The sequence below is a fragment of the Pelophylax lessonae genome (genome assembly GCF_965119305.1).
Source record: "Pelophylax lessonae genome assembly, chromosome: 7".
NCBI classification, from domain to species: domain Eukaryota; kingdom Metazoa; phylum Chordata; class Amphibia; order Anura; family Ranidae; genus Pelophylax; species Pelophylax lessonae.
The window spans coordinates 39,430,317-39,456,231 of NC_138774.1; positions in this window are offsets into that span (position 1 = coordinate 39,430,317).

A 25,915-nucleotide genomic window follows, 5' to 3' on the forward strand; every position below is an offset into this window, starting at 1 on the left:
TTCAGAAGTATGAGATGAACCCCAACAACTTGGAAAGGTGGATCTCTCTCACACGTACCGACACAGACTATCCCGCAATTCAATTGATCCTCAAAGGTTTTTATTGAATAGCGGAATAGGAAATATGATCAAAAAAAGTGTATGTATCTCGCACGTACACAACCACACTAGGCCCCAATTACTATTGTTTGTACCCCTAAAAGGCTAGATGAGGAGTAGGGGGAGTATGGAACAGGCAGCACCCTCAAACCTTCAGAAGTATGAGATGAACCCCAACAACTTGGAAAGGTGGATCTCTCTCACACGTACCGACACAGACTATCCCGCAATTCAATTGATCCTCAAAGGTTTTTATTGAATAGCGGAATAGGAAATATGATCAAAAAAAGTGTATGTATCTCGCACGTACACAACCACACTAGGCCCCAATTACTATTGTTTGTACCCCTAAAAGGCTAGATGAGGAGTAGGGGGGGTATGGAACAGGCAGCACCCTCAAACCTTCAGAAGTATGAGATGAACCCCAACAACTTGGAAAGGTGGATCTCTCTCACACGTACCGACACAGACTATCCCGCAATTCAATTGATCCTCAAAGGTTTTTATTGAATAGCGGAATAGGAAATATGATCAAAAAAAGTGTATGTATCTCGCACGTACACAACCACACTAGGCCCCAATTACTATTGTTTGTACCCCTAAAAGGCTAGATGAGGAGTAGGGGGGGTATGGAACAGGCAGCACCCTCAAACCTTCAGAAGTATGAGATGAACCCCAACAACTTGGAAAGGTGGATCTCTCTCACACGTACCGACACAGACTATCCCGCAATTCAATTGATCCTCAAAGGTTTTTATTGAATAGCGGAATAGGAAATATGATCAAAAAAAGTGTATGTATCTCGCACGTACACAACCACACTAGGCCCCAATTACTATTGTTTGTACCCCTAAAAGGCTAGATGAGGAGTAGGGGGGGTATGGAACAGGCAGCACCCTCAAACCTTCAGAAGTATGAGATGAACCCCAACAACTTGGAAAGGTGGATCTCTCTCACACGTACCGACACAGACTATCCCGCAATTCAATTGATCCTCAAAGGTTTTTATTGAATAGCGGAATAGGAAATATGATCAAAAAAAGTGTATGTATCTCGCACGTACACAACCACACTAGGCCCCAATTACTATTGTTTGTACCCCTAAAAGGCTAGATGAGGAGTAGGGGGGGTATGGAACAGGCAGCACCCTCAAACCTTCAGAAGTATGAGATGAACCCCAACAACTTGGAAAGGTGGATCTCTCTCACACGTACCGACACAGACTATCCCGCAATTCAATTGATCCTCAAAGGTTTTTATTGAATAGCGGAATAGGAAATATGATCAAAAAAAGTGTATGTATCTCGCACGTACACAACCACACTAGGCCCCAATTACTATTGTTTGTACCCCTAAAAGGCTAGATGAGGAGTAGGGGGGGTATGGAACAGGCAGCACCCTCAAACCTTCAGAAGTATGAGATGAACCCCAACAACTTGGAAAGGTGGATCTCTCTCACACGTACCAACACAGACTATCCCCCAATTTAACTGATCCCCAAAGGTTTTTGATTAAATAGCGGAATAGAAAATATGATCCCAAAAAAGTGTATGTATATCACACGTACACAACCACACTAGGCCCCAATTACTATTGTTTGTACCCCTAAAAGGCTAGGAGTAGGGGGGAGTATGGAACAGGCAGCACCCTCAAACCTTCAGAAGTATGAGATGAACCCCAACAACTTGGAAAGGTGGATCTCTCTCACACGTACCAACACAGACTATCCCCCAATTTAACTGATCCCCAGAGGTTTTTGATTAAATAGCGGAATAGAAAATATGATCCCAAAAAAGTGTATGTATATCACACGTACACAACCACACTAGGCCCCAATTACTATTGTTTGTACCCCTAAAAGGCTAGGAGTAGGGGGAGTATGGAACAGGCAGCACCCTCAAACCTTCAGAAGTATGAGATGAACCCCAACAACTTGGAAAGGTGGATCTCTCTCACACGTACCAACACAGACTATCCCCCAATTTAACTGATCCCCAGAGGTTTTTGATTAAATAGCGGAATAGAAAATATGATCCCAAAAAAGTGTATGTATATCACACGTACACAACCACACTAGGCCCCAATTACTATTGTTTGTACCCCTAAAAGGCTAGGAGTAGGGGGAGTATGGAACAGGCAGCACCCTCAAACCTTCAGAAGTATGAGATGAACCCCAACAACTTGGAAAGGTGGATCTCTCTCACACGTACCAACACAGACTATCCCCCAATTTAACTGATCCCCAGAGGTTTTTGATTAAATAGCGGAATAGAAAATATGATCCCAAAAAAGTGTATGTATATCACACGTACACAACCACACTAGGCCCCAATTACTATTGTTTGTACCCCTAAAAGGCTAGGAGTAGGGGGAGTATGGAACAGGCAGCACCCTCAAACCTTCAGAAGTATGAGATGAACCCCAACAACTTGGAAAGGTGGATCTCTCTCACACGTACCAACACAGACTATCCCCCAATTTAACTGATCCCCAGAGGTTTTTGATTAAATAGCGGAATAGAAAATATGATCCCAAAAAAGTGTATGTATATCACACGTACACAACCACACTAGGCCCCAATTACTATTGTTTGTACCCCTAAAAGGCTAGGAGTAGGGGGGAGTATGGAACAGGCAGCACCCTCAAACCTTCAGAAGTATGAGATGAACCCCAACAACTTGGAAAGGTGGATCTCTCTCACACGTACCAACACAGACTATCCCCCAATTTAACTGATCCCCAGAGGTTTTTGATTAAATAGCGGAATAGAAAATATGATCCCAAAAAAGTGTATGTATATCACACGTACACAACCACACTAGGCCCCAATTACTATTGTTTGTACCCCTAAAAGGCTAGGAGTAGGGGGAGTATGGAACAGGCAGCACCCTCAAACCTTCAGAAGTATGAGATGAACCCCAACAACTTGGAAAGGTGGATCTCTCTCACACGTACCAACACAGACTATCCCCCAATTTAACTGATCCCCAAAGGTTTTTGATTAAATAGCGGAATAGAAAATATGATCCCAAAAAAGTGTATGTATATCACACGTACACAACCACACTAGGCCCCAATTACTATTGTTTGTACCCCTAAAAGGCTAGGAGTAGGGGGAGTATGGAACAGGCAGCACCCTCAAACCTTCAGAAGTATGAGATGAACCCCAACAACTTGGAAAGGTGGATCTCTCTCACACGTACCAACACAGACTATCCCCCAATTTAACTGATCCCCAGAGGTTTTTGATTAAATAGCGGAATAGAAAATATGATCCCAAAAAAGTGTATGTATATCACACGTACACAACCACACTAGGCCCCAATTACTATTGTTTGTACCCCTAAAAGGCTAGGAGTAGGGGGAGTATGGAACAGGCAGCACCCTCAAACCTTCAGAAGTATGAGATGAACCCCAACAACTTGGAAAGGTGGATCTCTCTCACACGTACCAACACAGACTATCCCCCAATTTAACTGATCCCCAGAGGTTTTTGATTAAATAGCGGAATAGAAAATATGATCCCAAAAAAGTGTATGTATATCACACGTACACAACCACACTAGGCCCCAATTACTATTGTTTGTACCCCTAAAAGGCTAGGAGTAGGGGGAGTATGGAACAGGCAGCACCCTCAAACCTTCAGAAGTATGAGATGAACCCCAACAACTTGGAAAGGTGGATCTCTCTCACACGTACCAACACAGACTATCCCCCAATTTAACTGATCCCCAGAGGTTTTTGATTAAATAGCGGAATAGAAAATATGATCCCAAAAAAGTGTATGTATATCACACGTACACAACCACACTAGGCCCCAATTACTATTGTTTGTACCCCTAAAAGGATAGGAGTAGGGGGAGTATGGAACAGGCAGCACCCTCAAACCTTCAGAAGTATGAGATGAACCCCAACAACTTGGAAAGGTGGATCTCTCTCACACGTACCAACACAGACTATCCCCCAATTTAACTGATCCCCAAAGGTTTTTGATTAAATAGCGGAATAGAAAATATGATCCCAAAAAAGTGTATGTATATCACACGTACACAACCACACTAGGCCCCAATTACTATTGTTTGTACCCCTAAAAGGCTAGGAGTAGGGGGAGTATGGAACAGGCAGCACCCTCAAACCTTCAGAAGTATGAGATGAACCCCAACAACTTGGAAAGGTGGATCTCTCTCACACGTACCAACACAGACTATCCCCCAATTTAACTGATCCCCAAAGGTTTTTGATTAAATAGCGGAATAGAAAATATGATCCCAAAAAAGTGTATGTATATCACACGTACACAACCACACTAGGCCCCAATTACTATTGTTTGTACCCCTAAAAGGCTAGGAGTAGGGGGAGTATGGAACAGGCAGCACCCTCAAACCTTCAGAAGTATGAGATGAACCCCAACAACTTGGAAAGGTGGATCTCTCTCACACGTACCAACACAGACTATCCCCCAATTTAACTGATCCCCAAAGGTTTTTGATTAAATAGCGGAATAGAAAATATGATCCCAAAAAAGTGTATGTATATCACACGTACACAACCACACTAGGCCCCAATTACTATTGTTTGTACCCCTAAAAGGCTAGGAGTAGGGGGAGTATGGAACAGGCAGCACCCTCAAACCTTCAGAAGTATGAGATGAACCCCAACAACTTGGAAAGGTGGATCTCTCTCACACGTACCAACACAGACTATCCCCCAATTTAACTGATCCCCAAAGGTTTTTGATTAAATAGCGGAATAGAAAATATGATCCCAAAAAAGTGTATGTATATCACACGTACACAACCACACTAGGCCCCAATTACTATTGTTTGTACCCCTAAAAGGCTAGATGAGGAGTAGGGGGAGTATGGAACAGGCAGCACCCTCAAACCTTCAGTATGAGATTGTGTTCACTGTACCCCACAAAGATTGAGTTCACTGCACCCCACAATGATTGTGTTCACTGCACCCCACAAAGATTGTGTTCACTGCACCTCACAAAGATTGTGTTCACTGTACCCCCCAAAGATTGTGTTCACTGCACCCCACAAAGATTCTGTTCACTGTACCCCACAAAGATTGTGTTCACTGCACCCCAAAAAGATTGTGTTCACTGCACCCCAAAAAGGATGTTGTTCACTGCACCCCAAAAAGGATGTTGTTCACTCCACCCCAAAAAGATTGTGTTCACTGCACCCCACAAAGATTGTGTTCACTGCACCCCAAAAAGATTGTGTTCACTGCACCCCAAAAATGATTTTGTTCACTGCACCCCAAAAAGGATTTTGTTCACTGCACCCCAAAAAGGATGTTGTTCACTCCACCCCAAAAAGATTGTGTTCACTGCACCCCAAAAAGATTGTGTTCACTGCACCCCACAAAGGATTTTGTTCACTGCACCCCAAAAAGATTGTGTTCACTGCACCCCAAAAAGGATGTTGTTCACTGCACCCCAAAAAGGATTTTGTTCACTGCACCCCAAAAAGATTGTGTTCACTGCACCCCACAAAGGATTTTGTTCACTGCACCCCACAAAGATTGTGTTCACTGCACACCAAAAAGGATTGTGTTCACTGCACCCCAAAAAGATTTTGTTCACTGCACCCCAAAAAGATTGTGTTCACTGCAGCCCAAAAAGATTGTGTTCACTGCAGCCCAAAAAGATTGTGTTCACTGCAGCCCAAAAAGATTGTGTTCACTGCAGCCCAAAAAGATTGTGTTCACTGCAGCCCAAAAAGATTGTGTTCACTGCAGCTCACACACAGAAAAATGGATGTGGATCACTGACACCTGCCTATCTCCAATCCCACACCACACAGCAATATCGATTGTAGTTTGTAGAACACAGTTTCCCTAAAATTCAGCAGACTCTGTCCCTAACAGGATTGAGAAGAGATCGTAGATCAGGATTGAGTGCAGATTCACCCCACCCCCCACACAGCAATATCGATTGTAGTTTGTAGAACACAGTTTCCCTAAAATTCAGCAGACTCTGTCCCTAACAGGATTGAGAAGAGATCGTAGATCAGGATTGAGTGCAGATTCACCCCACCCCCCACACAGCAATATCGATTGTAGTTTGTAGAACACAGTTTCCCTAAAATTCAGCAGACTCTGTCCCTAACAGGATTGAGAAGAGATCGTAGATCAGGATTGAGTGCAGATTCACCCCACCCCCCACACAGCAATATCGATTGTAGTTTGTAGAAGACACTGACCCTATATAATTCAGCAGACTCTATCCCTAAAATGCCTACAACTCGCCCTGCCTAAACACTCCGACCTGTCCCTCAATTCTATCCGGACACAAATGGTTTTTTCCTGCCTATCTTTCCCTAATCAGCAGCCAGCACGTTGATGTGTGCTCTGTCCCTGAATCTAAGCAGCATAATGACGCCGCTGCGGCTGCCTCGAACTTATAAAGACTTGGTCACATGCTTCAGACGGCCAATCACAGCTACTGAGACATTTGCAGGCATGGCTGGGATGGCTTAAGGCACACCAGTTAAACGATTGTTGATTGGCTGTTGAAAGCCCGCCATGAAAAGAGCGCCAAAGCATGCAAAACCCGGAAATAAAACGACCGAACACGGATTTTTACCCGAACATACAGTAAAGTGTCCGTGTCCGTGTTCGGGTACAAAAAATCCAATTATTCGGTACGAACACGAATAATACAGTCCGTGTTCGCTCAACACTACACGCTAACCATCTTTTCCTGGGTCATTATCCATGTTACCTTATTCCTGATTTTTCTCATATATCTATATCTTTATATCACCTTATTCTGTTTCCAGGCTCCAGTTATGGAGATTTTGGTTCCCGAAAGTATGAAATGTATCAGTTGCTGATCATATTATATCTTATATTCATTATGTTACAATGATTTGCTTTTGGAATTTGTTTTGTATATTCAGATTTGTTTTGCATATTTGCTGTTCCATATCAATTCATTTTTCGGATCATTGGCTATATTCGTTTTAACGTGTTACTTATGCACTCTGTTCGGGTTGAATGGAGGTGGATCCATCAGAATCTCCAAATCATAGCCTAACAAATGGAACAAATTAAATTTTGTATTCAGAGATACATCTGATAGATCCTCCAACCCAAACACAATAAGTAGGAATCATCATCTTATTTTACTTTTTTACCTTACTGTATTTATTGCAATATGTTTCCATTTATTATGTAATATATTTTTTATAATATGAAAAATGTTAATGCAACATAAAAACGAAATGGATCCGAATCAATTTGGATAATTTGTTATGTCATTACACATTATTTCGTAAGCTTCAAAGATTAACAAAAGACCCAAACTATTCCATCATTCCATCATGCAATCCAAAGGAAAGAAATTAATTAGTTGTTTTTGTTATAATGTATTTCGTATTAATTGAAATTCATTACTGTTGTGATTCAGAGATTTGTATACATCCAAATCTCTGAATAACTAAAATTTTGTCCAAATTTTGATTCGCAATAAAAAGAATTGCACATGTCTGCTGCTGGACTGCTAGCTGACATCGGAAAGCATAGGAATCTTGTATGTTCAGCTTGGATCCTTTCTGAGAGACCTGCCTATGGAAAACAGCTGGAGGCTCAATACTGCCCACTGAAGAAGTGATTGACAGCTCCTCCCGGGACCACTTTCCTGAATCTGGGTTCACTGCTGGTTGACCACCACTTTCAACACAACTCGTGTTCTCCCTTTTTCTAATCATAGCAGGTTTAGATAGTTTTTCTTAGAAAAAATATATCACTAAAAATGGGCTGTGCGCCGACAACTAGGTCACAGGGGACAAAAACTGGAAATAGACGCCAGGAGCAGGAGGGCCGTGCTTGGCTTGCAGACTTCTATGCTATAAAAAGTAAATGAACCACTTCTGGACCAGAAGATTTTCCCCCTTAATGACCAGGCAATTTTTTTTTGTGATTCGGCACTACGTTATTTTAACTGACAATTGCGTGGACGTGCGACACTGTACTCTAATATAAACTGATGTTCTTTTTTCCCCAAAAATAGAGCTTTCTTTTGGTGGTATTTGATCACCTGTGCGATTTTTATTTTTTGTGCTATTAACAAAAAAGAGTGACAATTTTGAAAAAAAAAAAAAACATTTAAAAATTTAAGTTTTTTTCATAATTTTAGGCCAATTTGTATTTTGCCACATATTTTTGGTAAAAAAAATCCCAATAAGCGTATATTGATTGGTTTGCACAAACATTATCGTGTCTAAAAACTAAGGGAAAGATTTATGTCATTTTTATTAATTTATTTATTTTTACTAGTAATGGCGATCAGCATTTTTTATCGGGACTGCGCCATTGCAGCAGACAGATCGGACCCCTAACTGACATTTTTGACACTTTTGGGGCAACCAGTGACATTACTACAGTAATCAGTGCTAAAAATATGCACTGGTACTGTAACAATGACACTGGCAGGGAAGGGGTTAACACCAGGGGTGATCAAAGGGTAAAATGTGAGCCTAGGGGGAGTTTTCTAACTCCAAACAAACAATTATGCCAAGCGCTCGCTCCAAAGAGGATGACCGGCGTGCTGCTCTCCTCAGGTAGGGAACTCCAACATAAAGCACATGAAAGAAAAAAAAAAAAGGAGGCGTAAACACCTAGTACATTACCCGTGGTCACCATAAACTTTTTTTAATAAAATGCCAAAAGCATACTCACAGACATGAAGAGTAAAATCGCATTACAAGACTCCACCACACATGGAATGGAACATGTCCCTGTAGATAGGCCAGCTAACGCGTTTCGGGAGTCAAGCTCCCTTCATCAGAGCTTTTTTTCTTTTTTTTTTACTTTCAGGTGTTTTTTAAACTGCGAGGGGGATGGGCTTGTGGAATCAATACAGGTATCTGTGTTTCTAAATAGGAACCCTGTGTTGATTACTGAGAGAACAACGGTCTGCTGTGTTTACATCATCAGACCGTTGCTCTATCTCCACAGGGATCGATCATGGGAGCCCGGCGGCAATCGTGGCTGCCGGCCCCATGCATCAGCTTCTCCTGTGGTGAATGGGGTGGGAGCGCACCTCCGGCGGCCCGCGTGCACTCCCAGGATCGCTCCCACGAATTGCCATGCAGGTACGACGATTCGCAGGAACCTGCCGTCGTATAACCGCGGCGGCTAGTCGGCAAGTGGTTAAAAGAAATACCATTCCACCTAGTCAAGCACTTTTCAATTTGAGTTAAATGCAGAACTCAATTTGGCAATGTCAAACCTCTTCCTGCGATGTACTTTAGCTAGCTCCCTTGGTGGTGCCAATATCTTAGACCAGCCTTTTTCAACCAGGGTGCCTTGAGGTTTCTTCAGGGGTGCCTTGGAAAAATGCCTAAAAGTTGTCCACAAATTGTATATAAGCCAGCGTATGGATAAAGCTGCCTTTTAGTTACACAAAGCCACACATTTTCATTGGACAACCAATAGCACCCCTGTTTGACCCTCCCCTGTCCCTCTTCATAAGCATTGGGGTCACATTAGCGGAGTGATGGAGAAAAACGAAGGGGGAAGAGAAATGGAATACTAATAATCAGTACCAGTTTGCAAAAGTGTATTTGCCTTGGAAGAATAATTCACCTCTAATGTTGGGTGTCCTACATGTGTGGATGTTGCTGCATTATGTAAAACTGTTAGAATAATTTTAGAATGGGGAAAAAATTAGAATTTTTAAAGGGTGCCCCAAGATTGCCCATAATTTTTAACCACTTGCCGAACGCTCACGTTGCTGCTACTGCATCTACTGTGGATTCCTCCCCCTCTAGGCAGCGGAGGCTCGCTCCCGCTGTATTCAGACACAGCGGGAGTCGGGCCACGGGAGGAGAGGCGGTGATCAACGCCGCTCTTCCCCGATCATTGGGAAAGAGTGAGGAAATCCGCCCGCTTGTGTAAACAAAGCGGGCGGATCTCCTCTGTAACAGGCAGGGACAGATCACAGGATTCAGCATAGCTGAACCTGCGATCTGTGTCTGTGTCACACAATCCCCTCCCCCCACACACGTCAGTAAGCATGACCCCTTGATCACCCACAGGGTTAACCCCTTCCCTGCCAGTGTCATTATTACAGTAACAGTGCATATTTATAGCACTGATTACTGTAGTAATGTCACTGGTACCCCCAAAAGTGTCAAAAATGTCAGGGGTCCAATCTGTCCGCCGCAATGTCGCAGTTCCGCAAAAAAAAAAAAAAATCGCAGATCGCCGCCATTACTAGTAAAAAAAAAATAAACAATAAAAATGACAAATCTTTCCCGTAGTTAGTAAACGCAATAACTTTTGCGCAAACCAATCAAAATATGCCTATTGTGATTTTTTTTACCAAAAATATGTAGCAGAAAACAAATTGGCCTAAAATGTTAAAAAATTTTGATTTATACATTTTTTTGGGGGAATGTTATATATCAGAATGTGAAAAATTTACATTTTCTACTTTGACAGTTAAAAAATATCCAATATATTCAATTTTTGTCATATATTTAGGCCAAAATGTATTTAGCTACATGTCTGACAAAAAAAATTCTCAATGAGCGTATTTTTAACCACTTTAAGACCGGAAGATTTTACCCCATTCCTGACCAGGCCATATTTTGCGATCAGGCACTGCGTTACTTTAACGGAAATTGCGCAGTCATGCAATGCTGTACCTAAATTAAATTTATGTCCTTTTTTTCCCCCACAAATAGAGCTTTCTTTTGGTGGTATTTGATCACCTGTGCGATTTTTAATTTTTGAAAAAAAGAGCAACAATTTTGAAAAAAAACAATATTTTTTTGTAAAATTTTCACTCTTTTTTTTATTAATATTGCAAAAAATGAAAAGTGCAGAGGTGATCAAATACCACCAAAAGAAAGCTCTGTTTATGGGAAAAAAAAGGACGTAAATTTAGTTTTGGTACGGAGTTTCATGACCGTGCAATTGTCAGTTAAAGTCGCACAGTGCCAAGTTGAAGAAAGTGGCCTGGACGTTAAGCAGGAAAATCCTCCGGTCCTAAAGTGGTTAAGGGTACCTTTACTGAAAAAAGGTTGAAAAACACTCTTAGACCAGTCTTCTTCCAAGTTCTTCCTAATTCCGCATCTTTAGTCATCTTGATCGGGTAGCCCAGGATAACGTAACTCCCCTGCATGTGCACAGCAGTTAATTCATCCTGCCACCGAAGCACGCCTGGAATGTGCACTGAGTTGCGAATGTGTGGCTGACTACAGAGGTTTGCCAACAGGAAGGTAAAAAGCTTTCTTGTAGTGGAGACATGGTACTTTCTTTTGCAATAAACCTTCCTGCAACCAACTTTCCTTTTCTGTGGCAAAGTTCTGCTTTAGACTTCGTTCACACTTGTGCAATGCTGGAATGCATGCAAAATAGTGATGCAATGCACAAAAACACGCTGCCCTTTGGCAGATGCATGAGGATGCCATTAATTCTTAATGGCACCCCCATGCATCTTGTTAATTCATTTATTTTGCAGATTTTTCACATATATGGCAGCCCATTGAAATAAATAGGCTGCTCTAAAACGCAATGCACAGAAACACCCAAAAATGTGCACGGTCCATTGCACCTGCCTTAAAACAGAGAAAAATCAGCACAAGAGACATAACCTACAGTCGGTAGGCTTCAGTTGCGTAGCATCTGTATTTTGCTAAGGCATTCGACACAGTTTCCCACAAACACTTAGTTTACAAACTCAGGTCTTCAGCCATCGACCTTAAGGTTTGTTCATGGATAGTAAACTGGTTACAGGGGCGTGTCCAAAGGGTGATGATAAAAAATCGCGTACTCAGACTGGTCTGGAGTGGTAAGTGGGGTCCCCCAAGGATCAGTCCTGGGACCAATTTTGTTCAATTTATTCATCAATAACATAGAGGACGGAGTCAGTAGCTCAATCTCAGTTTTCACGGATGAAATCAAAATATGCAGGGAAATAACTTCTCATCAAGATTTATAAATCTTACAGAATGACCTGAACAAAATAATAGAGTGGGCAACTACATGGCAAATGAGATTTAATGCAGAGAAATGTAAGGTATTGCACTTGGGGGCAAAAAACATAAACGCAAATCATGCTCTAGGGGGGGAACCTCTGAGGGAATCCAGGATGGAGAAGGATTTGGGGGTTCTAGTAGAAGATAGACTAAGCAATAGCATGCAATGTCAAGCTGCAGCTGTCAAAGCCGGCAGAATATTAGCATGCATAAGGAATGGGATGTATTCCAGAGGTAGAGCTATAATCCTACCACTTTATAAAACACTGGTCCGGCAACACCTGGAGTGTTCTGTCCAGTTCTGGTCGCCAATCCTCAGAAGGGATGTGCTGGAACTGGAGAGAGTCCAAAGAAGGGCAACTAAACTAATTAGGGGATTGTAGGATCCTAATTACGAGGAGTGATTACAAGCGCTTAATTTATTCTCTTTGGAGAGGAGACGCCTGAGAGGGGACATGATAGCGATTTACAAATACCTCAATGGTGATCCCAGCATAGTAAAAAAAAACTATTTAATCTCAAGGAAAGCAAGAGGACACGTGGCCACACAATGAGATTAGAGGAGAGGCTGTTTAACCTCAAGCTGCGTAAGGGGTTCTTCACTGTAAGGGCGGTGAGAATGTGGAACTCTCTTCCACAATTGGTGGTAGATGCGGGGAGTATAACTACTGTACTTTTAAAAGACTCTTGGATGTGCATCTCAAAGATCACAACATTGAAGGTTATGGGAAATGATCGAGCCACACACCTGTACAGGTTGAACTGGATGGACTTTTGTTTTTATTCAACCTCAACTACTATGTAACTATGAAGCATGAGGGGGGGGGGGGGACAGTGACAGTTGCCCTGGGCAGCAAAATTCTTAGGGGAGCAAAAATTGAAAAAGAAAGCTACCACATAACATTTTACAGTTAATTGCAGCCACACTCTTTTCATATAATCCTTATTGTGAATTACATAATGCCTATTAACAGTGTGATTTCCAGTTTGAAGATGCCTGTACTGTAATGTTTCATAACTTGCATTAAAAAATCATAATTAAACAGTTGCAATGGTAGCCTCACTCCTCCTTCCTTACCCATCTCATCTCCATGGACTGCTGAAAGGGACTTATGGGGTGCTAATGGTTGACGGGTAAGGGGCTGGCAACCCATGCTATGCCACTGGTAGAATGTGTCCCTTGACCGCTGATTTCTCAGAAATCCTTCTCTATCCTGCCTTCCACCCTCCTGGCTGTCATTCAGACCACCAAGTTTCAAAACTATGAGGTAGTGACTTGAAATAAGGACTTCAGACTTTCTTGGTCTTTCCCAATTGCCATGGTTGTTTGGGTCAGTTTGCCAAACCACTGAAAAAAAGCAGATGGACAACCAGCATTTTTTCGAGGTGGTCGTCAATCATCTGTTTCGTGTGCTGTAGACATATAACTAACAATACAGTTCATAAATAACATTACCCCTAGTGCTACAACCTAGTACAGTGATGGCGAACCTTGGCACCCCAGATGTTTTGGAACTACATTTCCCATGATGCTCATGCACTCTGCAGTGTAGTAGAGCATCATGGGAAATATAGTTCCAAAACCTCTGAGGTGCCAAGGTTCACCATCACTGACCTAGTAGAACGCCCAGTGAACCACACTTGCCTTTTGGCTGATTAGGGCTTCTTCTAAAATATTAGCACTGAAATGGGGAGCCAGAGCTGCGTTAAGGCAAAGACGCAGATTCATTGCTTTTGTCTGCACACAAATTCATCCTTCTGCTGAGGTTTGGACCAGCTAACCTTTAAGCGATTGTAAAGGAAAAAATAATAAAAAAATACCAAACATCTCAATACTTACCTGCTCTGTGCAATACAATTGCACAGAGTGGCCTCAAACCCCGGGCGCTCCACCTAACTGTCCAGTGCCACCACAGGAAGCCACTTACCATGGGGGCACTCATGTGGTAACTCTAGGAAAGTATAGAACATTGGGACTTTGAATATGCCAAATGAGAACACAAATGAACTTAAAAAGAAAATGTATACTTTTTATTGTTGTACAAAATTCTAAAAATATAGACAGTGCTATATTTGTTAAAAACAATTATACATAAAGTAACCTCTTAATAATTCCAAGTTACATGGGTATCAGATATACATGTAAAGATAAGTGGGTTACGAGTTTCACGGGATCACCCGCTTCTTCAGGAACATACATGTAATGTGATTATTATATCTTCGACTCTTACTGTAACTGAAGAAAAAAAAAAGGGAGAAAAGAACAAAAAATATCAGTATGGATCACTCAATATTCAAAAAAATCATATAAACTATAGCATCAAAAACATTTACAGAAAGTTGAGCTACCTTCAGTGATCATAGAGGGGGATGGGGAAGAAAAAAAAAAACAAAAAAACAAAAAAAAAAAACCAACCCTTAAGCCTCAAATCACCTAGTAAGAATCTAATGTAAGATCTGTGTTTAGGCATAGGCACTGATTCATTGCTTTTGTCTGCAGATAAACTCATCCTTTTGCTGAGGTTTAGGCCAACTAACCTTTAAGGGATTTTAAAGGGAAAAAAAAGAACAAACATCTCAATACTTACCTGCTCTGTGCAATACAATTGCACAAAGCATCCCTGAACCTCCTCTTCTCGGGTCCCCCGCCGGCGCTCCTGGCTTCTCCTATATGTCCATTGCCCCCACGAGAAGTCGCTTTCCAGGGGGGGCACTCGTGCGTGCTCACTTCCGAGCCCTGCTGTTGCGCTACTTGACACAGACAACAGGACTCGGCCCCGCCCCCCCCACTACCTTATTACTGGAGTTGATTGACAGGAGCAGGAGCCAATGGCTATTAATGTGCCCAACGAGGTGGAAGACAGCAGCGAGAGCCACTGCTCTCGTGCATTTCGCTGGATTGGATTGGGCTCAGGGAAGAATAATGGGGGCTGGGGGGATCCTGCAAAAGAGAAGGTTTTCTTACCTTAAAGTGGTTCTAAAGGCAGGAGGTTTTTTTATCTTAATACATTCTGTGCATTCGGATAAAAAACTTGTGTGCAGCAGCCCCCCTAATACTTATCTGAGCCCCATCCCGATCCAGCGATGTTGCACGAGAGCCTCAGCTGTCCAGCACCCCCTCTCTTTATTGGTTGAGACACAGCAGCCGGTGCCGTTGGCTGTGGGGGCACTCGGCTGGAGAGGGGACAGGGGACAGGGTCAAGACACGGCTCCATGTGTGAATAGACACACAGAGCAGCGGCTCAGCTCGGGTGCCCCCATAGCAAGCTGCTTGCTGTGGGGGCACTCGGCAGGAGGGAGGGGGCCAGGAGCGTTGGCGAGGAACCAGAGAAAAGGAGGATCCGGGCTGCTCTGTAAAAAACCAACTGCACAGAGAAAGTAAGCATAACATGTTTGTTAATTTTAAAAAAACAAGACTTTAATATTACTTTAATGTAAAGAATGCATTAAAGCGGAGTTCCATCCAAAAGTGGAAGCTCCACTTATCTGCCTTCTCCCCCCTCCGGTGCCACATTTGGCACCTCTCGCGTGGAGGGGGCAGCGGATACCTATCAAAAACAGGTAACCGCTCCCACTTTCATGTAAGGTTGCCGTAGCGACCTACATCATTTATGGCCCCTCCTCCTTCCCCCCGCTGCCTTCTGGGAGACACACACACAGGTCCCAGAAGACAGCAGAACCATTCAGAAAGCGCAGCGCAACTTGCGCATGTGCAGTAGGAAACATGCTGTGAAGCCGCAAGGTTTTACTTACTTTTCCTTAGTAAGGTAAGGATGCGGGCGCCTGCTCCTGAAGCTGATGGACAGGTCGGCTAGGGGTGCTGACATTGCGCGCAGTGCTGTATTTAGGCCTAGGCCAACAAGGCCCAGGCCGAGGGCGGCACTTTGCAGGGGGGCAGCAAAAAAGCCACCCCCTCAACCTGAGATTCTATTGGCCACTGGTTGCTAGAGCCATCTCTCTTACCCACCCCCCCTCTCTCTCTCACCCACCCCCCCTCCCTCTCTCTCCCTCTCTCTCACCCCCTCTCATCCATCCCCCCTCTCTCTCTATCTCTCCCATCCCCCTTCTCTCTCTCACCCCTTCTCTCTCTCTCTCTCACCCCCTCTCTCTCTCATCCCTCTCTCTCTCTCACTCTCTCTCTCTCTCTCTCTCTCATCCCCCCTCTCTCTCTCATCCCCCTCCCTCTCTCATCCCCCTCTCTTTCACCCCCCTCTCTCTCTCTCTCATCCCCCCTCTCTCTCTCTCTTTCATCATCCCCCTCTCTCTCTCTCCCTCCGTCCCATACCCACCCGCTCTCTCTCTCTCTCTCTCTCTCTCTCTCATGCCCCCCTCTCTCCCTCCCTCACCCACCCCCCTCTCTCTCTCTCGTCCCCCCTTCTCTCCCTCCCTCACCCACCCCCTTCTCTCTCTCTCTCATCCCCCCTTTCTCTCTGTCCCTCACTCACCCACCCACCCCCCCTCTCTCTCTCTCTCTCTCCCTCCCTCAACCACCCTCCTCTCTCTCTCCCACTCCCTCTGACCCCCCCCCCTCGTGAGATCTCAGGGGTTCATGCTGGGACTTGTAGTCCATTGATTTTGGAGGGAGTCACATGCATTAAAAAAAGGAGTGGGGCAAATTTAAATAAGAGGAGGGGGGGCGCCCAAGTCTTTTCTAGGGCAGCACAAATCCAAAATACACCACTGATTGCGCGATACCTGGACAGGTAAGTGTCCTTATATTAAAAGTCAGCAGCTACAGTATTTGTATCTGCTGACTTTTATTTTTTTTCATATAGGCTGGAACTCCGCTTTAAGGTAAAAAAAACCTTGAGGATTTAAAACCACTTTCAGTGCTCCGGTGGAAGCCAAAACCAGACAAAAGGTGATTTTTCCTTCTCATTCCTGGTTGTGAAAAGGAGCATCGGGCGAGTGAAAAGCTGCCCATACATAGAAACTTGTTACAGGATGTTTGTTTTCAGAATATTCATTCGATTCTCTAATAGTCAGGGCTTTTTTCAGCGGGAATGCGCTGGAACGCAGGTCCGGCACCTTCAGTACTAAATAGTACTGTATTTAATGGCAAGGGGTGCTTGGGTGTGCTGGAGGGTCTATTGATAACGGCTGCTGGGGGAATCTATTGTTGCTGAAGGGGATCTATTTTTGCATGGTTGTTTATTGTTTCTGGGGAGGCCAATTGTTGCTGTTTTGCTGGAGGGGGGGCTTATGATGCTAGGTAGTCCATTGCTGCTGGATAGGACTTGCTGTTGAGGAAGGGGGTCTGGCTGCTGGGTGATCTGTAGTTGTTGGGGAGGGTCTATTGATGGTGGATGCAGGGGATCTATTTTACTGCTTTTCTTGCTATCATTACCCAGAGATGTATAGTAACTAAGTAGAACTACTTCACTACTGTACTTAAGTACCGAAAGGTGGTATCTGTACTTTCCTAGAGTAGAATTTTTTTTCTCCTACTTCCACTTTTACTTCACTACATTTTTTCAATGATTTCAATACTTTCAATACTACTCCGATATTTTTTGTGCTGCATAGTTACTCGTTACAATTATAAAAATTACCACTGCCAGAACAGTAGATGGCAGATTTCATGAAGCTCAAAACATGTGTATTATCAGCGCATACGAAAATAAAAGCTACTGTATGTATAAATAAAAGCTGCATTTGAAATAATAAAAAACAATATGATGTTCAAACTTTTGACTTCTTTCTTTAATAACTACATAACACAGTTCTTGTACTTTTACTTTCAGTACTTGAGTAGCAATTTTTTTTTCAAAACTACTTGCAATACTTAAGTACAAAAAATGTTGAATACTTTAGTACTTCTACTCAAGTCACTTTTTGATTGAGCACTTCCACTTCTACTCAAGTCACTTTTTGATCGAGCACTTCCACTTCTACTCAAGTCACTTTTTGATCGAGCACTTGTACTTTTACTCAAGTATGGGTTTCGAGTACTTTATACAACTCTGTCATTACCAAATTCCATACAAATTTCTTAAGCACCACAAAATGATTCCTGACTCTGTATTTTGTTGAATCAAGAAACGGTGCACAGGGGTGGGTAGGGGCAGAGAAAAGAACTGACCCAGAAAGGGGGAGTTCCTGCACCTATTCTCTGAGAAAAAAAGCCCTGCTAATAGTTAATGGGGATAAATTGCTGATCTTTTCCCACCATAGTGATGAGAAAAATCATTGAATGCAGAGGTTGGAAAATGTTACTTCTTTCTTATCTGAACAAATGAAAATCTAAAGCAGCCCAATAATAATGCAATTTTCTTGGTGGAAGGAAACAAAATTGCTTAATTTCCCCATCAACACAATGAGTGTTGATGGGGGAATCCCTCAAACAGAGCTATTGTAGTGGTACCAAATAAAACTATATTTTTTATATTAACTGGATGTGTGGTAGCCTACATAGTCCCACTCATAGGAGGTTCCTTTTTTCCTTTGTCTTATCTTAGGGACGACACCAACCCACATCCTGGGCTTCGAATAACTGGGGATATTTATATTTTTTTTGTTTATAGCGCAAAAAATAAAAAGGTGATCAAATACCATCAAAAGAAAGCTCTATTTGTGGGGAAAAAATGACATAAATTGTAGTTAGGTATAGCGTCGCACGACTGCGCAATTGTCAGTTAAAGTAACGAAGTGCCGAATCACAAAAAAAATGACCTGGTCATTAAGGGGTAAAACCTTCTGGTCCAGAGGTGGTTAACTGTTATGTGGTCTACAGTCAGGAAAAATCATACTTATTGTAATGCGCATGTGTTAGTAAAAGTTTGATTTGGAATTTGAGTTATTTTGGCCACAATATTCTTTTTTTTAACCACTTCTGGCCCGGAAGGATTTGCCCCCTTAATGACCAGGCCATTTTTTGCGATTCAGCACTGCGTTATTTTAACAGACAATTGCCCGGTCGTGTGATGCTGTACCCAAATAAAATTGATGTCCTTTTTTTCCTACAAACAGAGCTTTCTTTTGGTGGTATTTGATCACTTCTGCGATTTTTATTTTTTGTGCTATAAACAAAAGAACTACGATTCTGAAAAAAAAAAAAAAAAAAAAAAAACAATATTTTTCACATTCTGCTATATAACATTCCCAAAGGAAAAAAAAAAAATTAAAAATCAAAATTTTTTAACATTTTAGGCCAATTAGTTTTCTGCTACATATTTTTGGTAAAAAAAAAATCGTAATAAGTGTATTTTGATTGGTTTGCGCAAAAGTTATCGCGTCTACTAACTACGGGAAAGATTTATTTCATTTTGATTGATTTTTTTTTTTTTTTTTACTAGTAATGGGGGCGATTTGCGATTTTATGCGGGACTGCGACATTGTGGCGGACAGATCAGACATCTAACTGACATTTTTGACACTTTTGAGGGTACCAGTGACACTAATACAGTAGAAAAGACAAGAACTCACTGCTCAAGGTGGTGTGATTGCCTGATGACTCATACCGGTGCATGCCCCGACTCGCCTCTGTGAAAACTTGATAAAGGAAAAGGAATTGGCAGCACTCCAGGTTGAGTCAAAATCCAGATTTTTTGACTGGACATCCAAATATGAAAATCGTGACAAGGTAGACGCGTTTCACACACTGACTGTGTGCTTAATCATTACCAAATAATGTGTAATGATTAAGCACACAGTCAGTGTGTGAAACGCGTCTACCTTGTCACGATTGTCATATTTGGATGTCCAGTCAATAAATCTGGATTTTGACTCAACCTGGAGTGCTGCCAATTCCTTTTCCTTTTACACTAATACAGTAACCAGTGCTAAAATATGCACTGTTACTGTAATAATTACACTGGCAGGAAAGGGGTTAATACTGTGGGTGATCAAGGGGTTAAATGTGAGCCTAGGGGTGTGTTTCTAACTGTGGGTGGGCGTGGCTTGTGAAATGATCACAGAGACTTATATTTCTATATAGAAGGATCACGTGGGCTCTATGATCATTCCAGGGAGAAGGACGGTCAGCTGTGTTTACAACAGCTGACCGTCCTTCTCTCTCAGCGGGGAGCGATTGTTGGTGTCATGCAGCAATCGGAGCCGCCTGCCCCAGGCATCCGAGTCCCCACTGCCGAGTGGGGGCGGGAGCGCGCCACCGGCGGCGCACGTTTGCCCCCTAGCTGCAGGCACGCGACCGACATATACCTACGTCGGTTTGCGCAGGAGGGGCTGCCTGCTGCAGTATAACTGCGGCGGGTGGTCTGTAAGTGGTTAAACAATTATCTACAGAATAGGAATGTAAGAAAGAACAAAACAAACAGAGGTTTCTGAATAGCGTTGCAAAATTGCAAAAAGTGTCTGTGTTCATATACGTATATATAAATTATCTACTGCAACCTCATTGACTATTGAACATATAATGTACTGTATATATAAATATACCTGTAATGTGCAATATACTTATCAATTTAAATAAACTTGGCTTTGCATCATTCTTTTGTTGCTTTTATAGGCAAATAAAGAAATATGTTTGATACTTCTGTGAAGCTATATATTTAGTAGGTATGAACAACATTTTTGAGGGTTTCAAATTAAATTAGTTGACTCAATGATGGCATTATTCGAATGCCCTGATGAACAAGATTTCATACGAACATTAGAAAAAAAATAGAAGACTGTACTGCCAGTTTAAGTAGCTGCAATGTAGTGCTGTGTTTAGGTCTATTTTAGAGAATACCTATGCTTGCAAAGTATGTTGTAATTAGTTAGTTAGCTTGTTTAAATGCCCCGAGTGCAAACATGAGACAGTACCCATAGCAGCAAAAATAGAGATTCCAAACCAGATAGACTGGTTGGACATCACAGTCCTTCCATATGTGACCAGCTTCTAGGGTATTACTGTTTTTTTTTTTTTTTTTTAACAAGATTTTTATTGAGACTTTGTCACTTTTTACAACAAATAAAAGTGCAATAATCAAAAGCATACAATGCAACAAATAAACGCATATAACGAGCACATTACCATTGAGCCAGGGTAGTCGACAAGCCTCATGTATTACTGTTTTTAAAGAATCCTAAATGCTTGTCCCAGGAAAAGGAATATTTACAGGATAAAAAACACAAATAAAATGTATATCCTGTTATTTCTCTGCTGACTGCAAGAGGCAGCAACACATGCAGATAATGGTAACCACTTTACCACTGGAGGATTTTGCTGTCTTACGTCTGGGCCACTTTTTGCGATTCGGCACTGTGCGAAGTTAACTGACAATTGCGCGGTCATGCAACACCGTACCCAAACGAAATTTGCGTCCTTTTTTCCCCACAAACAGAGCTTTCTTTTGGTGGTATTTGATCGCCTGTGCGATTTTTACTTTTTGGCGTATAAACCAAAAAATAGCGACAATTTTGAAAAAATAACAATATTTATCACATTTTTTTATATGAAATTCCCAAAAAAAATGTAAAAATCAAATTTTTTTTTAATTTTTGGCCAATTTGTTTTCTGCTACATATGTTTGGTAAAAAAAATCACAATAAGCGTATTTTGATTGGTTTGCGCAAAAGTTATTGCGTTTACTAATTAACGGAAAGATTTTTGTCATTTTTGGTGTTTTTTTTTAACGAGTAATGGTGGCGATCTGCGATTTTTTTTTTTTTGCGGGACTGCGACATTGCGGCGGACAGATCGGACCCTTGACTGAAATTTTCGACACTTTTGGGGGTACTAGTGACATTACTGCAGTAATCAGTGCTATACATATGCACTGTTACTGCAAAAATTACACTGGCAGGGAAGGGGTTAACTTTATTGGAGAGGGAGGGGTTAAGTGTGTCCCTAGGGGCGTGCTTCTGACTGTGCAGGGATGTGGCTGTGTGTGTAACAGCACAGATCAACGGTCCTACATAGCAGGACCATTAGATCAGTGCTTTTACACAGGGACTGATGTCCGCCGGTCACACGCACGGAGGTGTCTGTGAACGAGCTGAGGCGGGAGCGCGCCTCCGACAGCGCCCGCCCGCTATTGGCTCCCAGGCTAGTGACGTACCCATACGTCACTTTGGCTGACGGCCGCAGTATATGTACTTGCGGCAGTCGGCAACCGGTTAATAAATATCCTTGATATACTTCACTATGAGTACCCATTCATTTCTCTGAGTGTACTGGAGGAGGATTAAAGGAGGATAAACACCCAGTATTAAACGAGGCGGACAACACCTATTGAAAGGACATCCCAGAGACCTTAACAGAAGTCCCCACCAGTGGAGGAGGATTAGATATCCTGGTCCAGTGATCTATTATCACTAAACGCCTTTAACCACTTTACCACCGGAGGATTTTGCTGTCTTACGTCCAGGCCACTTTTTGCGATACGGCACTGTGCGATTTTAACTGACAATTGCGCGGTCGTGCGACGCTGTACCCAAACAAAATTTACGTCCTTTTTTTCCCACAAACAGAGCTTTCTTTTGGTGGTATTTGATCACCTGTGCGATTTTTACTTTTTGTGCTATAAACAAAAAAATAGCGTAAATTTTGAAAAAATAACAATATTTTTCACATTTTTTTATATGAAATTCCCCCCCCAAAAAAATGTAAAAATCTAATTTTTTTTAAATTTTTGATCAATTTGTTTTCTGCTACCTATGTTTGGTAAAAAAAAAAATCACAATAAGCGTATTTTGATTGGTTTGCGCAAAAGTTATTGCGTTTACTAACTAAGGGAAAGATTTCTGTCATTTTTGGTGGTTTTTTTTAACGAGTAATGGCGGCGATCTGCGATTTTTTTTTTTTTGCGGGACTGCGACATTGCGGCGGACAGATCGGACCCTTGACTGACATTTTTGACACTTTTGGGGGTACCAGTGACATTTCTATAGTAATCAGTGCTATAAATATGCACTGTTACTGTAAAAATGACACTGGCAGGGAAGGCGTTAATTTTATTGGAGAGGGAGGGGTTAATGTATGCCTGGTGCTTACTGACGTGTGTGGGGGGAGGTGACTGAGTGAGCCAGGTACAGATCGCATGTTCAGCTATGCTGAACCCTGCAATCTGTCACTGTTTGTCACTGAGGAGATCCGCCCGCTCTGTTTACACAAGCGGGCGGATCTCCAGACTCGATTCTCCTCCCCTGGCCCGACTCCCGCTATGGATGAATACAGCGGGAGCGAGCTTCTGGCGGCGCGCGAGCTTCCGGCGGCGCGCAAGCGCCGCCCACAAGGGGAGGTGTCCAGCGACGTAGTACTACGTCGCTGAACGATAACGAGCCACTGTGCCGCAGTAGAGGCACAGTGAGCGGTCGTAAAGTGGTTAAAGGTGTTTTTGGAGGTAAGCGGCCATTGCACCTATCTAAAGATATAGCTCACATCTAGTGACACGTCTTTTTCAGGAGTTCCACGAAAGTCAATTTAATTTCTGTGAAGAGTCACGAAATTCACGTTTACTTTCAAGCATTATTTTGCACCTTCCTGCACATGGACTTATTTATAATTATCACCCCACAATTACTAGTATATTATTTATTCATTTATTGATTATTATTTTCTCATTGTGGATATTTCATCATCATTATATTGCATCAATCAACTTTTTATCGTACAGTATATGTTTTATGCACCTATGAACGTTTTATTTTTTCAGCCACAGTAACTTGTCACTGAAGTCACATATTTGATTTGTATCCACTTCATTATTTTGTTCCACCACATCTATACATTGAAACGTGTATCATAGTGCAAGCAGGATTTTGTGTTATATGTAGCTTTAGGAACCTATCCCTTGGGCCATCATTTAGCGAAACAAGCGCCGATCCCCCTTCTTCTTCCTATTTTCTGTTAATAAGTGGTGACACTTTAGAATCGGCTGCCTGTTTCAGGAATTTTGGTTCAATCACACAGACTTACCCCTAACTCCTATTTTTTCCTATACCCCATTGGTAGCGCATTGGCTCTCTTTTTTCTTTAAAATCTATGGGCTGCTTTAGAATTTAATGAAATACAAAAAAACTATCAGCGCAAACCCAATATATGTGATAAAATAACTCAACCTCAATTCACTGTGCATAAATCAGGTGTGTGAAAGTATATAAGTGGTATCCGGCAGCATACACCAATCGTGTTTCACAAATCACAATAAACTATAAATCCTACCAAAATGTGATGCGCCAGAAATATAATAAAAAAGTGATGACTTTAAATACAATAAATCATATCCAGTTCATAAGGCACATAGCAATGTGTGTGCTTCCAATAAAGTGATATGAAGAGTGTCCCCGTATCCAATTGAAGAAAATCCAGTGATGAAAACAAGTTGTAAACACCAATTAGTGAATCCCTCCACCAGGTGAATTAGCCTCTCACCTTCCTAAAGGACCCAAACGGGCCAGCAATCACATGTATCATGGATCAGACTTCCAGGAAAGAGCCACACTGTATTGCACCTCGAGGGATCCCGGGACATATAAAAAACAGATGAAGAAATCTAGTGCTCTCTGCTTACTAATAAGGGTGTGCTTTATTAGAGAAAGGCAGATCAACTCACATTTGTTGGGCACTCAGCCGTGCCTGCTGTATAAGCGATGTCAGCGATCTGTTACCAGAGAGAGACTCTGCGTCGGCCACGCACGCTCCGTCCCCCTATATGCGTTACGTCGAGCGTAATGCTCCTTTGACTTCCTCGGTAGAGGAAGTCAAAGGAGCATTAGAATTTCACTAAGAAACAAGTAACATTTTCCAACTTTTGCCTTTGTGGTGGAAGGAAAGAAAATTAAATCAGCTTTGGCTTACGGTCATGTTATCACTGAGAGTGAAAGAAAGTACCAGATTTTGGATTGTTACAAGAACAGGAATAAAGGGGATCTCAACCAATCCAGTAAAGAAATATTGTGTTCAATATTAATGATAGTGAAATCTTCTCCGTGTTATAAGAGAAACAAATTCATAAATATATTCATACATAAAGTCCCATAACAAGACAAAAAAATGAAAAAGCTTAAAATAGAAAAAGTCCAGTGTAATGCTGTGCAACAGCACACTAAATGTGAAGCAATGTAGTCCAATGAAGAGCTCCAAGACCGTCCACTGCACCCCTGTGAAATGGACACTCACCAGAATGGATGGCTGCCATTACAGCATTAAACACAAATTGAGTAAATATCCGACATCCAGTTATTCAGCGACACTCCTCATTAGGATACAGCTAGGGTAAATAAAGCTTGCCAAGAGCCAAATAAAGTCTGCATAGTGTAGTAGTTTAATAGAATTGTTGTAACATTAAAATCAACATTCAGTGCCGCTGCTGACCCAGGATCTGACAGCTGCGTGACGTTAGCACTAGAATCTCCTCCCAGACATGTTTCGTCCAATAGGACGTTATCAAGGGGATAATGTCCTTTTGGATGAAATGCGTCGGTGACGAGATTCTAGTGCTGACGTCACACCGATTTCCAATCCCGGGTCAGGGTCAGCAGCGGCACTGAATGCTGATTTTTCTTGCGCTTTGTATGGATTTTATTGTGACAACGATTCTATTAAAATACTATACTATGAAAACTTTATCTGGCTCTTGGCGAGCTTTATTTACCCTAGCTGCATCCTAATTAGGAGTGTTGCTGAACAACTGGATGTCGGATATTCACTCAATGTGTGTTTGCTGCTGTAGCTGCAGCCATCCTTTCTGGTGAGTGTCCATTTCACAGGGGTGGGGTGGAAGGTCTTGGAGCACTTCAATGGCCTGCCTTACTTCACCTTTAGTGTGCTGTTGCACAGCATTATACTGGACTTTTTCTGTTTTAAAGTCAGGTTTTTTATCTTATGCATTAAGATAAAAAGCCTTCTGTGTGTAGCAGCCCCCTGCACC